Raw genomic sequence first — 12,446 nt, 5'->3', positions numbered from 1 at the left:
ATTCTGCTAAAGCCGCATGGTTCTCTCCCTCTCAGGGCTGCGCATGGCTCTCCTTCCTAAGGCAGCATGGTTCTCCCCTAATGGCCACCAAGTCTGGGTTTTAAAACCCCACGGCCAATCTTCCTCTGCAGCCTCATTTCCGACTCCTCCCACACTCAGCTTCACATGCCAGAACTTGTATCCTTCCAGCTTTACTGGGCTGCCATCTTGAGTCTGGGCAGGTGTGGCCCCATGTCCTGGAGCCAATCTTCTCCGAGCTCCCACGCAGGCGCTGTAGCTTGGGGGATATGCCCCCAGTCACGTCTTGGTGGGGAAGTTACTTCCATTCCCCTGGCTCAGGGCATGGCCACAGCTATTTAACATATCTAAGCAACCAGCCAAAGGCTATAGATATGTTAAATGACCACACCAGAGGGTAGCTGCAAGGCTGTTGCTATGCAAAACAGCTCTCAATGGCCCTGCTCCATTTGTCCCTTCCCCCAACCCACACCGTGGGGGGCGGGGGGTGGAGACATCTTAAAATCTCCTGGACACCTTAAGTTCTGGACCCCATTTCAAATGCCCATTTGGGGTCCCCCCTCTTGGCTGCATCCTGTAACAACAGGACATAGCTGAGCAGTAGCTATTCTTAGGTAGGAGCTGACCAGCAACCGTTCCCAGGCAGCAGCCATTCTCAGATAAGCAGTTATCTCAAGGTCGTACACTAACCCCCGTTTTAACAGCTACACTCCTTTCCCTTCTCCTTCTGCCTGTGTAACAAGCATATAAAGGAAACTCCAGCTTAAGCTCATTGCTCAGAACTTGGGATTCCCCTCTGAGCCCGCATCCGTAATAAAGGATCATGCTCTGCAATCTCTCCTACGTGTGAGTTATTTTCCTCAACAGAAGTAATACACACAGAATTTCAAAGGGCTACCCTCCTCCTGTGGTATCACAGTTATGCTTGTGATTCTTGTAATGCCTGGCAATCTTATCTGACCAGGCTCAGGACTGCTGGGTCAAAAGGTGACATATGACTACCTCATCCTCTCTGCCTTGTTTATTACCTATACTACATAACAGAGAGAAAGAGAGAGAGAGAGAGAGAGAGAAGAGAAGAGATGAGGCTCGACTCTATAAAACTTTTGATTCAGGGTTCCTGGGTAACCAAGGGTTATAGTTTGAGGCACCCCAGCCAGGACCCTGGCTTAAATCTAAATCTTACTCAATAAAAATATCTTCCAAATGAAAAGTATAATTATAAAAGATCCTTTTAAATATTTTAGACATAAGTCCACAGAGTTACTAAATATTCATAGAATATGCTCCTCTGAAGAAGACATCTGTGAACTTACTGGTCTCCATTTGCAGCGTTATGAGACCTGGCCTCCCTGGGACCCCTGGCCTCTTGACTCTCCATGCCTGCTCCATTCCTACCAAACTATTTGTGTTTCCATGAGGGCCATATGTTGTCTTTTGTCTCTGGGCCTTCTGCACATGCTCTTCCCTCTGTCTGGCAGTCTTCCTCATTCTTCAATAGCACTCAAAACACTGCTATTCTCCTTCACAATCCAACACCCCATAGCCTCTTTTAAGAAGATTTCCTAGATCCCTAAAGGTTATTGTTAATAATAATAGTAACAATAATAAATAACATATATTATGTACTAACCATATATTAGTCACTATTGTATTTTATATGTGTTAACATACCTCCCGAAACCCTGAGCCAAATGTATTGTATCATATTCTTTTATTTAATATCAATTCCTATTTTCATAATGTTGAAAACAAGCCTCAGAGAAATAGAGTGACTTTCTCAAGCTCACATCCCATGCAGTCTGGCTACAGAGCCTATGTTCCTGACTACTGCTGGAGCCTGCCTCTATGAGCCACTTGCTCTTTAGGACCTCATAGTTATCACTGTGCACTTATTTCACCAGACTGTGATCATCTGCTTGTCTGGACCTCTTTTATGGGTTCAAGGTTCTGTTCCATACACTATTACTTTCTATCCAATGCCCACCAAAATGATACTAAAAGGTTCTCAGTAAGTATACACAGAAAGGAAAGAAAGTCCACTCAAATGTTGACGGTCTACTCCCAACATTTAGACCTACTGCACACAATGCATGGCAGGCTGCCAACAATTAGCCCGGCTGCCTTGCTTCAGTAGAACCACAGGGTCAGGATGTGGTCCTCCCACTTCAGTCTGGACAAGGCCACCTCCCCTCCCACAGGGTTCTGTTAGACAGGACAAGGGTCTCAAAGTCTGGATCTTTCTTACTAAAGGTTATTCTTGCTGAATGTTAAAATGTAGCTCAGTATTTTGCAGAAATAGCAATAAACTGATGAGCTTGACAGGAACTCAAGGTGTAAGTGTAGCCAACTGCCAGGAAGAAATCAATGTGTAATTGACTAAATAGTGTATATAAACAATGGCTAAGGGTTCCTTAGAGAAGATAGCCTTTTGGATGTGAATCTTGTCCCCTTTACTTGCTGCAAATAAATAAAACTACCCTGCAACAACCAGGTCTCCTTCTTGAGTAGAGAATCCCAGCAACAAACCCCTTGATTTCAGTAATACTTCCACCAGCCTCTAATGACTCCACCTTAGGCCTGGGTCAATGCACCCAGCTAGTGAGATAGACAGGAAAGTCACTGACCCTGTGTAAGAGATGGTGTCAGGGAAATTCTGCTTCCAAACATCAGGACATGTATCTGCTTTGAAGGTGATCTGGACAAACAATGGCCCTTCCCACTCCCCTACATCTTAGCTCATGAAATCTTCCTCCTTGTCATCTTTGCTTTTTTGCTTTCCACCCACCTTCTCAGATTGTGAGGCAGTGGTTCTCAGCCCCATGCACATTAGAAACTCGTCAGGAAAGTTATAAATGCTGATGCTCAGGCCACACTGGAAACAAGATACACCAGGCTGACATATTATATTAAAGACCCCTGGTGAGGCCAGCATGCAGACAGGCTTGAGGACCTCTGTTCTGAAGCAGCCTTTGCTAGAACATTGTTAGTGGTGACCAGCCCTGCCTCCTGTAAAACTGTTAGTGTTGTCTCTAAGTGCACAAAAGAAATGCTCAGTAAGTGGGATGGAGATACAGTGATTAGAATTATGATTATTTGTTTTTTCTTTGCTGATATATCTTTAACATTTGAAAAGCTTTCATGCATAGGAAATACTACTTCTATAATTCCTACTTTGTTAATGTCCAATTTATTTACTGTATGAACATGTCAAACAATTAGTTTTCTTTACATATTAAATAAAGATGCTTTCAAGTATTTAGGTAACATTCCATATATATCACTTAACATATTAAATTATGCTATGCATTCAAATATGGCAAATGTAAATACTCTTTAATCATTTAATTAAAATTAGAAGTCTAATACGACAAAATTTTTTTAAAAAACTCACAAAATATTACAAGGATTACAAATTGATCAGTTGCCTTACACAAAGGGAATCAGTTACACAAATCTTAACCCAAGGATTTACAGGGGTACTTTTTAATCTCTACTCTCATTATAATTGTTCATTCTTATCTTTGCTGTGTCCCAGAGACATGGCCTTCCCTGTGTAGCAGGGAGTGCCAGCAGTACACCAGGCTGGGTGGGATTGCTGACCAGGTGGCTGACTGGGAGTCTGGTTGAGAGGTGGAGGCTGTTGCACAATGATTCTTTCCCACCCTCTCCTGCCTTGCTCAGGTTCTTTCTTTTTAAAGACTTTGTCAATTTCTTTAATGATGTGTTTCTCATTCAATTTCTATTCAGATGATGTGTTTCATCTTTGTTGGTTTTGGTAATTTGTGGTTTTCAAGCAATTATCTTTATTCTTCAAATTATGGAATTTATGAGAGTAAAGTTACTCATAATATTCCCTTATCTTTTTAAAGGCTGTAGGCTCTTTAATGACATCTCCTATTGATTCCTGGTATTGGTGTGTATATATATATATATATATATATATATATATATATAATATATATATATATTATATATATGAGATATACATATATGTACATGTGTATATTATATATATCTTTTATTATATATTATATATTTAATATCTTATATTACACATATATGTTTATAGGTATATATAATATCTTTTTTCTTTTTAGAGATTTATCATTTCTATTGATTTTTTCAAAGAATCAGCTTTTTGTTTCAGTATTTTTTATTGTTTTTCTGTTTTCAATGTCATTGATTTCTGCTCTTTATTATTTCCTGCCTTCTGCTTGCTTTGAGTTTATTTCTTTTCTTGTATCTTAAAGCAAGAACTTATATTATTGACTTGAGATTTTCCTTTTATTGTAGTGTGAGGATTCAGTGCTATAAGTTTCCCTTTATTACCCTTTATCTGTGTCCCTAATATGTTGTCTTTTCATTTTCATTCAGCTTTATGTATTTTTCTCCTTTGAGAGTTCTTTGACCATGAGACATTATTTCAATGCCCCTGGTTATATTTTGCTTGATTGTTTGTTTTGTTGATTAGTCTACACTTATAGGTGAGATCATATGGTATTTGTTTTTCACCGCCTGGCTTATTTCACTTAGCATAATGCTCTCCAGTTCCATCCATGTTGTCGCAAAGGGTAGGAGCTCCTTCTTTCTTTCTGCTGTGTAGTATTCCATCATGTAAATTTACCATAGTTTTTTGACCCACTCATTTACTGATGGACACTTAGGTTGCTTCTAGCACTTGGCTAATATTAACTGTGCTTCTATGAACATTAGGTATATAGGTTCTTTTGGATTGGTGTTTCAGGGTTCTTAGGGTATGATCCCAGTAGTGAAATTACCAGATCAAAAGGCATTTCCATTTTTAGTTTTCTGAGAAAACTCCATACTATTTTCCACTGTGGCTGCACCAGTCCACCGTCCCACCAACAGTGCACTAGTGTTCCCTTTCCTTCACAACCTTACCAGCACTTGTTGTTTGTTGATTTGTTTATGATGGCCATTCTGACTGGTGTGAAGTGGTATATCATTGTGGTTTTAATTTGCATCTCTCTGGTGGCTAGTGATGCTGAGCATCCTTTTATATGTCTCTGGGTTTTCTGTATGTCCTCCTTGGAGAAGTGTGTGTTCAGGTCCTTTGCCCATTTTTTTAATTGGGTTGTTTGTCTTCCTGGAGTAGAGTCATGAGAGTTCTTTATATATTTGGGAGGTCAAACCCTTGTCCAAGGTGTCATTTGCAAATATATTTTCTCATATGGTTGGTTCCTTCTTCATTTTGTTGATATTTTCTTTAGCTGTCCAGAAGCTTTTTATTTTGACGAAGTCCCATTTGTTTCTTCTTTCCTTTATGTCCCTTGCTCTAGGGGACATATTGGGAAAATATTGCTGCATGGAATATCTGAGATTTTCCTCCATACATTCTCCTCTAGGACTTTAATGCTGTGGTGCTTTGTATTTAAGTCTTTTATCAATCTTGAATTTATTTTTGTGTGTGGTGTAAGTTGGTGATCAAGTTTCAATTTTTTGCATATCCAGCTCTCCCAACACCATTTGTTGAAGAGGCTATTTTGATTCCACTTTACGCTTCTGCCCCCTTTGTCAAATATTAATTGACCATAGAGACTAGAGTTTATTTCTGGGCTCTGTATTCTGTTCCATTGGTCTATATGTCAATTCTTATGCCAGTACCAGGCTGTTTTGGTTACTGTGGCCTTGTAATATAGTTCGATGTCTGGTATTGTGATCCCTCCTACTTTGTTCTTCTTTCTCAAAATTGCTGCAGCTATTCAGGATCATTTATGGTTCCATAAAAATTTTTTAAATGTTTGTGCTATATCTGTGAAATATGTCATTGTTACTTTAATAGGGATTGCCTTGAATCTATAAATTGCTTTGGGTAGTATGGACATTTTGATGATGTTAATTCTTCCAATCCATGAACATGATATATGCTTCCACTTCCTTGTGTCTTCCTTCACTTTTTTCTTCAGTGTTGTTTAGTTTTCTGAGTACAGGTCTTTTACTTCTTGGTTACATTTATTCCTAGGTATTTTATTTTCCTTTTTGCTATATCAAATGAGATATTTTTTCCTGATTTCTGTTTCTGATATTTCATTGTTTGTGTACAAAAATGCCTTTGATTTCTGCATATTGACTTTTCCTGCTGTTTTGCCAAATTCACTTATTAGGTTGAGTAGATTTTTGGTGAAGTCTATACAATTTTCTATGTATATTCATGTTATCTGCAAACAAGGCAGATTAACTTTCCTCAAGTTCATTGATTCTATCCTCACCATACTTCCATTGAGCCCATCAACCAAATTTTTAAAAAAATTCTATTATTCTATTTTTCAGTTTCATAACTTTTATTTGGTTCTTTTAAGTGAGTCTTATTGCTTTGCTTAGATGTTTTATTATTTCATTTGTTTCAAGAGAATTAGTAAGTTTTTGTGGAAGTATTTTTTATAATGGTTGCTTAGCAGTCCTTGTCAGACAATTCTCATATTTCATTTTTCTTGGTATTAGAGTCAGTTGATTGTCTTTTCTCATTCAAGTTTTAATTTTTTAGGTTCTTACTGTGATAGATGATTTATATTTTATCCTGAACAATTTAGCAACTCTAACACTCTGAATGCTATTTAAATATTTTATTTTAGTAGGGAGTAACCCTGTTAAGGTTCATCACAAAGGCCTGGCCTGCTTTTGTTGTCTGTGGTACCAGTGATGATATAATTTTCAGGGTATCTGTGATATCACTTTGCTTTACTTAGTTTCTCTCATTTTTCTGGGGCTCCCACTGTTTCCTGCTAGTGGTGCCCAAGGAGCAGAAAGAATTTCCCCAGGTGGGAACCCCTGGTGCCACTACAATGGTAAAGGAAGTCTCTAGACAACATTTTCATGAGATCTCCTTTACCTGTAGTGAATGGAGAGCGCTTCCTAGATGAGTACTCTTTGTGACAGAATCCCTTTGTTGGTATCACCCTTTGACTACAGTGTCTCTCGCTGGGGGGGTGGGGGGGGGAGTCTTGAGACCAAAGGAAAAAGAGGCTTCTGAAGCTGGGAGCATATAGACAGGGGTAGTAAATTAAAATGGAATGTGCAAGAAAAATTCAGTTAACTTAAAATAAGACAAAAATCAGGAACATAAGAGTAAACCAAGTAGATTGGACAACTATAAAACAAAATGGTAGGTTTAAATCCAATGTATCAGATTTTCGGCCAAGATAGAGGCATAGGTAGATATATTTTGCCTCCTTGCACAAACAAATGAAGGACAACAATAAATTTAAAAACAAAAAGTAACCAGAACTGCCAGAAAATCTAACTATATGGAAGTCAGACAACCAAGGAGTTCAATAAGAAACATTCATCCAGACTGTTAGGAGGGGCAGAGATGTGAAGCTGGAATGGGGAGGACTTCCAGCAAGGTGGTGGCTGGAGGACCTGGACAGGTGAGGTGGCAGCTGGCAGAGTGGGCTCTCCCACATTTGTGTGCCGATAAAACAGATAAAGTGGCAGGAGTAACTAGAGCAAGACAGACCATGCAACCCAAGGTTCTAGCACAGGGCAAATAAAGACTCAAAAGTTCTGGCTGTAAAAACCTGTGGGAGTTGCAGCAGTGGGAGAAACTCCCAGCCTCATAGGAGAGTTTGTTGGAGAGACCCACTGGGTCCTAGAACATACAAAAACCTACATACCTGGGATTCAGCACCAGAAGGGCCCAATTTGCTTGTGGATAGTGGAGGAAGGACTGAAAGCCAGCCCAGAGTCAAGCAAGTGGCATCATTCCCTTTTGGATGCCTCCCCCACATACAGTGCCACAATGAGGTAAAGTGGGTTGCCCCGCCTGGTGAATACCTAAGAAGCTGCCCCTTACTATGTAACAGGCATGCTGAGACCAAAAATATGGCCGAAATGAAAAAAAAAAAAAGATCAAAGCTCCAAAAATAGAACTAAGTGATAAAGAGATAGCCAACCTCTCAGATGCAGAATTCAAAACACTGGTAATCAGGATGCTTACAGAAATGGTTAAGTATGGTTGCAAAATAGTGGAAAGAGTGAAGGCTATGAAAAGTGAAATAAAGTAAAATGTACAGGGGGTCAACTGTGATGGGAAGGAAACAGACTCAAATCAATGGCGTGGACCAGAAGGAAGAAAGAAACATTCAACCAGAACAGAATGAAGAAACAAGAATTCAAAACAAAAAAAATGAGGAGAGGCTTAGGAACCTCCAGGACAACTTTAAACATTCCAATGTCTGAATCATAGGGGTGCCAGAAGGAGCTGAAGAAGAGCAAGAAATTGAAAACTTATTTGAAAACATAATGAAGGAGAACTTTCCTAAACTGGCAAAGGAAATAGACTTCCAGGAAGTCCAGGAAGCCCAGAGTCCCAAAGAAGCTGGACCCAAGGAAGCACACACCAAAGCACATCATAATTAAATTACCCAACATTAAAGAGAAGGAGAGAATTGTCACGGCCACCAACCGGCAGTGCCCGCGGAACGCTGGAGATGGCTCGTTGAAACACGAGAAAAACATACACAGAGACAGCCAAGTCCTGTGGAGAAATAGGGGTGAAATGGCCACTCTCTCTAGTGGGGAGTGCCATGGCCACCCTCCCTAGGGGAGAGCGCCCCATTCTCTGGCCCAAGCAGTCTTTTATTGGGTTCGTTTGCATAAGAATTCAGGTAAAGCTCATTACTCATTGCCAGGAAGTAAGGATCAATTAATAGGTAACAAGGAAGTCTGAGGGCCTATTTTGAATCAGGGTCAAAGAGCTGTAAAAAACTTTAAAGAACAAACTTACTTCTTCCTTGGACCCTTATCATTCAATTGCAAGCATTCTAAACAAAGCAGTTTTCACAGGATTTACATATTCTTTCTTAGGCCTGATCACCCAGGGAACCCACCCTTTCCAGCACAGGGCTGCACCACCCTCCATCATTGTTTCAGGCTTAGGTGGAGCAAGGGAAGTAAGGCAGTCAAGAGATTAGGAGATTTTCTCACAGGCAATGAGGACTCAGGCTATTCAAAGCCAAGGGGCGAGAGTCCATCAACCCCTTTTGCTGTAGCCCCCAAAGTTCCTTGGGGGCCTCCCACATGATCATTCCTATCTTAGATCGTTCCCCCTTGGGGAATCTTACCCATCACTGGCTAACCAACCAAGCATTGGGGGCCAGGCAGGGTGAAGTAAAAGGAGCAGAAGCGGTGCTCCTGCCAGGGAAATGAGCTTTTGTCTCCTTGCTGGCTTACAGTCCAAGGTAATTCCCTCAGCCTTAGCCTTGGCAGGGGTTACAGCTTTTGATACTAGGCAGGGCGGTTCCCAACAGAGAATCTCAAAAGCAGTAAGAGAAAAGGAGACAGTACCTACACAGGAATTCCCATAAGATTGTCAGCTGATATCTCAAAAGAAACCTTGCAGGCAAGAAGGGGCTATCAAGAAGTATTCCAAGTCATGAAAGGCAAGGACCTACATCCTAGATGACTGTATCCAGCAAAGCTATCATTTGGAATGGGAGGGCAGATAAAGTGCTTCCCAGATAAGGCCAAGTTAAAAGAGCTCATCATCACCAAGACCTTATTATATGAAATGTTAAAGGCACTTATCTAAGAAAAAGAAGATCAAAACTATGAATAGTAAAATGACAAAAAAATTCACAACTATCAACAACTGAACCTAAAACAAAACAAAACAGAAATAGAAACAAACTAAGCAAACAACTAGAACAGGAACAGAATCACAGAAATGGATATCACAGGGAGGGTTATCAGCCAGGAGGAGAAGGGAGGAGAATGGGAAAAAGGTACAGGAAATAAGAAGCATAATTTTGTAGGTACAAAAATAGACAGGGGTAGGTTAAGAATGGTATGGGAAACAGAGACGCCAAAGAACTTATATGTATGACCCGTGAACATGAACTAAGGTGGGGGAGTGCTGGTGGGAGGGGAATGCAAGGCAGAGAGGAATGAAGGGGAGAAAAAAATGGGACAACTGTAATAACATAATCAATAAAATATGTTTTAAAAGATTTTTTTTAAAAATCCAATCTATCAATAATTATATTAAATGTAGTTGAACCTGACACTCTAATCAAAACATACAACTTATCAGAATATAAAGTAAAATAGACTAACCATATGCTGACTACAAGAGATGCACTTAATATACAAATATACAAGAGAGGTTAAAAGTAAAAAGGTGAACATATATGCTTAATGCAGATAGGAAACAAAGGCAAGTAGGTATGTCCATATTAAAATCAGAAAAAAAGTAGATTTCAAGACAGAAAGTATTTCCAGAGATTCAGAGGCACAATTTTATAATAATAAAATGGTCAACTCATCAATAAAACTTAACAACTCCAAAGTTATATGCATCTATAACAGAGTTCAAAATATATAAAATTGACAAAAAGGAAAAAAAAGCCATTCAAGTATAGTAAAAGATTTTAACACCACTGTCTTTGTAATGAAATGATACCTAAAAACCCAGTAAGGGGGTTTTGTTGTTATAGAAGTTTAGAAAAAATTATCAACTTAATTGATATTAATAGAACACTAGACCAAACAGCTGTACAATATACATTATCTTCAAGTGGAAATAGAATATTCAGAAGACAGATCATATTCTGGGCCATAAAATGCCTCAGTAAATTTTAAAACATTAAAATATAACAAAGTATATTCCCTGGCTATAGTAAAATTAGAAATCAGTAACAATATATAGAAAAATCCCAACTATTTGAAAATTAGGTAGCATACTTAAAAATAGTCTATCATTAAGGGAAGAAAGTTTAGAATTTAGAAAATATTTTAAATTGAAAGATACTTAAAAACACAGTATACTGTATAAACATTTGTTGGATAAAATGAAGCAGCACTAAGGGGAAAATTATACCTTTAAATATGCATATTAGACAGAAGGAAAATTTAAAATCGGCAATCTAAGTTTCCAGCTAAATAAGTTCAAAAAAGAACAAAAAAAAAAGGTAGAGGAAACTTTAAATAGATACTTCAGAAAAGGAAGTTCAAAATAGTACACTTTGGAACATATTTTGAAGTTTCTTCTAAGATTAATTAATAATGATTCAGCAATTGTACTCCTAAGTATTTACCCAAGAAAAATAAAAACGTATGTTTGTTGTGGAAAATAACACACATGGGAGGGATGGCAGAGCACGATCCTTTATTATGTGCGCGGGCTCAGAGGAGAAACCCCAAATTCTGAGCCCCGAAGTCTGATCTCCCAGGGTTTAAATAGCCCCAGGCTTCCTATCTACTCGGTGAAGCAAGGTTACAGAAGCTAAATGCAGCAGTTAGGTCTAGCTACCTTATATGGGAAACAAAGGAACAAAGTGCAGGAGGAATTTGTGGAAGCTACAGAGCACAGAAGTTTATCATGGGGGTTTTCTTTTTCTGCCACATTCCCCTCTTTGATGCTAAACAGCACTGGTGTCTGTTCTAGCATCAGCGTCGTACTCCACATATTCACCCTCCATTTGAGTTGGCTGTAATCTCCAGTAGTGGTGTCTCTGAAGAGAAAGGATTTTGGCGGCAGCTCATCCGGTCACTGTTGCTTCTATCTGTTGCACTACCATGCGCAGTAAACAGGGTCCTATAGTTAATGTAAGAAACATGATGACAAGAGGGCCTAAAATAGGGGCTAAAATAGGGAAAAGGACTGATTGCCACCAGGAGTGGTTTTCGGCGGGAAGCTAATGCTCCCTAATCTTCGGCGAATGTCTTTTAGTTTGCTAATGTTTTCTTCTACTATTCCACTTTTGTTGACTTAGTAACAGCATTCTTCCTGGAGGAAGACAAGTCCCCTCCTTTCCTCGGTAAGTAGGTCTAATGCCCGCTGGTTTTGTTGGGCTACCCAAGCTAGGGAAGTTATTTGCCTCTGCAGTGAGGCCATGGATAGTGCAGAGGCATCCATGGCCTGATTTAACTCTTCCCAGAGCTCCTTGGTGGACTGGAGGCTGACTGCTAGTCCTGTACTCCCCAGTCCCATTCTGATGACTGAAGTGGTAAAACTTAACCCGACCATCAAGGGGAGGAGAACTGCTCACTTCTGATGTTCTTGGGCAAGCAGGGTACTCAATTCACCCAGTTGATATAAGATGAGCTGGGGGGCTAAGGCCATGAGATAGCAAGGGCCTGGGGTACTATGGTTTACTGACCAGTAGAGAGTCCCATTACACCAAAAGAAAGTTCTCGGCAGGCTGGTGATGCGTCTGAAGGATGGCAGTGTCTGATTGCAGGAATCAGGTGGTCTGTAGCATTCCAGTGATCCGATGGATGAGTCCTGGAATAGAGGAACACCTTGGAGAGAAAAGGGTACTGGGGTCTGGGCTTTGGAAACAGTGAGGATTAGTCGAAGTGGAACCGCAGTCAGTGGCGGCCTGTTAAGATATGCACATAAGAAACAGTCATTGTAATTGCCTGGACTGGTCAGATTAAGTAGCTGTGCCCCTTGTTGTATTAGT

Source organism: Phyllostomus hastatus, unplaced genomic scaffold, assembly GCF_019186645.2.
Source record: "Phyllostomus hastatus isolate PE091 unplaced genomic scaffold, TTU_PhHast_1.1 phas_contig_38, whole genome shotgun sequence".
NCBI classification, from domain to species: Eukaryota; Metazoa; Chordata; class Mammalia; order Chiroptera; family Phyllostomidae; genus Phyllostomus; species Phyllostomus hastatus.
Note: the sequence above shows the minus strand (reverse complement) of the source record.